Source organism: Poecilia reticulata, linkage group LG11 (genome assembly GCF_000633615.1).
Source record: "Poecilia reticulata strain Guanapo linkage group LG11, Guppy_female_1.0+MT, whole genome shotgun sequence".
Lineage (NCBI taxonomy): Eukaryota > Metazoa > Chordata > Actinopteri > Cyprinodontiformes > Poeciliidae > Poecilia > Poecilia reticulata.
Window position 1 is genome coordinate 1,100,256 of NC_024341.1, and position 3,249 is coordinate 1,103,504.

Here is a 3,249-nt window from a genome sequence, read left to right on the forward strand (position 1 = left end):
CCTTCATCATCATTATCAGCAGCAGCAGTGCTTAAATGTTTCAGTCACTGTGAAACCAAGTGCTGAACATCAGTATTAAATAAGATAAAAGAAATCATAAACACAGAATGATGGATTAAAACTAAATTAAAAACATAATAAAATGACAGAGTTAAACAGGTTTATGTATTTCAAGTTACATTTAATCAACTTTTTAACAACCTGACTGCTGCAGACTTTAACTGTGGGCAGCAGTTCTTGGTATCTCAGCATCGTAGCTCAAATGTGAAGAAAGCAAGTTTATTGTAGGAGAAATTGGAATATGCTGAACACTATACTGTATCCACCATGGGAGAAAAAGTGGAGACGCCTGAGGAGTAAAACTGCCCCTGTGTTTTGCTGAATAACAACTTGGACTGGAGCTGCAAGATGCTGCGGGTTTCATGTGTGTGTTGTGGAGAGTGTGAATCAGCTGGTGACGAAAAAAGCTGAACAACCTGATGAAGAAGGCTGGTTCTGTTCTGAGGTCTGGTACGGAGTATCTGCAGGTTGTTGTGCCAAGAACAATGGGTCATAAAATAAAGAAGGGACATTGTCTTCAGTCAGAGGCTTCTTCCAATCAAACTTTAACTCTGACAGCTACAGGGAAGCTGACTTGCTCCCAGACATCATTACCTACAACAACCCTCTGAAACACTTAACTCCCCTTTGGTGTAATTAAAATGATGTGTAATTGGACAGTTGTGACTCCTCTGCCACTTTTCCAATTGTCCTGAAACAGAATCGTCTGTGAGAAGGTATGAATGCAATGAGACCTTATTCCAGTTAACCTGACAGTCATGCTTTTGGACTGTGAGAGGAAGCCAGAGTACCAGGAGAGAACGCAGCATGCACAGGGAGAACATGCAAACTCCATGCAGAAAGACCGGGGCTGGAACTGAACCCAGAACCTTCTTGCTGCAAAGCAACAGCTCTACCAACTGCACAGCCCTTTTTAAGTAATATCCAAATTTATTGAATATGATTGAAAATATATTACTGAGGTAATTATTTAATTTAAGGTAAAAAAAACATGGCAGAGTATTTCTAAATTTTTTTTTATAAATGTATAGAAACACTACAGGAGTTATTTTACTTAACAATTTGATAAGTTGAACATATTAACAGTAGTTGTTCCAGTTTCACCAGTTTCATTTTCACCAAAAATTAAATAGCCCCATATTAATAAAAAATATTAAAATTAATGAATACATTTCTTTTTTATATAGTTTTCCCTCCTATGTTGATGAACTATTGCTTTTTGTTTGTGTTTTTATTTTAGCTATCTTCTGCAAAAGATCCAGGTGTGCTGCTGCCCATCTCCAGCTGTCAACTGGACAGGTGTTATTTGACGTTGTATTAAGGCTGGAGATGTTTCCGCTATGCTCAAAACGTACATAAGAAAACGTAGCTCAGATGCACACACAGACACACACTGGGTTACTCACACACTCGCTTCTCCTACTCTCCTTTCACACAACAGCAATCTGAGTTGAAAATATCCCAGAGAAACATTAAAATTCATGTGTAAATTGCAGAGATACCCGTCTGTTCGGAGAGTTACGGTTCTGTGGATTCAGTCATAATCTGAGAGGACTTAATCATCAAATTTATAGGAAGACAAATGCAGGGTTCAAAAATATTGACATTCTGTGCTGCAGCAGAGTGGTTTCATTTCATTAGCAAGAACACATTAACATGGGGCACATGACAAAAAGGGAGGCATCTCTCCCACTGCTGTAACTCCCAGCAGCACCATGGCTCCACTCAGATTATCACAGGATGCATGCAAAGGTCAGATCTGATACTTTAACCCACAAAGGTTTTCTGTTAAATGGTTTAAATGGTTTGACTTTCTGATGACAATCAGTTTGTTTGAGTCTTTGAAGTGAGTGATAACCAAGAATCAGTTAGAGCGACAGAAATGAATGGCATTAATACAGAAGTTATTTCTTCCATCTTTATCACACATAGTGAGCCAACCGACACAAACACGACCGTGAGCTCAGCTGCAGCTTTCTCTTTCACTGCTGACATCTTGCTGAATAAGCAGGTAATCCTGGAAATGTTTATCCATTTTGTTGTTTGCATGCTGACTGACTGAAGCATCACTGATGCTTCAAAACTATCAATTATAGAATAGAATGGAATAGAAATACCCTTTATTGTTGAGGCATGCATGCTCATAGAAAGATAAAAAGCACTTATATCTATATAAAACATAAACTGTATCTGTAGTGATTGGTGTGGAAGGAGTTTCCCTCCACAGAACCAAAGTGAAAGCTGCAGGCCCTGCCATCCACGCAGACATGAGACTGAAGACAGAGCTGTGAGTAAAATGAAAACAATCATTACTGTTTTCCACCTTCTTTAAATTTAAGTTAAACACCTTCTATGTGTCTCTTCACTTCTCACAGCTTTTATCACTCGTTTCTCACGTCGTGCAGACAGTTCAGGCTTATCACACAGAGATGTAATCAAACATTTATCTTAAATTATATTTTATTCAGGGTTGCACTATAACAAGAAAGTATTACATTGCAATACTAATACTGAACTCAACCCAAACACCTATTCCTGACGCTTTTTGGTAACACTTTATTTGAAGGGTTGTGAACTTTAGCTTTAATAACATAAAGCTACATAATTTAAGTTTAATCAATAATACTTTTATAACAAAATTTATGTCAGATCATGATTTCTTGGTTAATGTCAAGTTGTTACAAAGACATTTTGAATAATGTCAGCTTTGAATTAAAAGTGTCATAATTTACTGAATGACACTTTATGACAACAGTCATAAATATTCATGAAGGCTGATTCATGTTCATGACAGGTGTTATGTCATGTTTATGAAAGTGTCATGACAGTCCTATTCAAAACCCACCAAATAAATATTTTTATTATTATTATAAAGTTTATTTGATAGGGACAGACACACATCGACATAGACAAACTGAATAAAACAGCAGTCAGAGGTATTGATCATATGCACAACATAAGAGACACATGATACACCATAACATTCTTATTTTGCATTGTTTTCATTTTGATCTGGCTTATGATCAATGTAAATGCAGGCCAAATCAAATTTTTGTTGCATTTTATCTGATTTTTAAGTCACTGATGTGATGTGTGTCATGTTCGTTTTAATATTCTTAGCCCACATGCAGAAACACTCACTGGGAGAGACTGGTGTAAAGATCAAAGGGTTTATTGTAAAGCAAACAA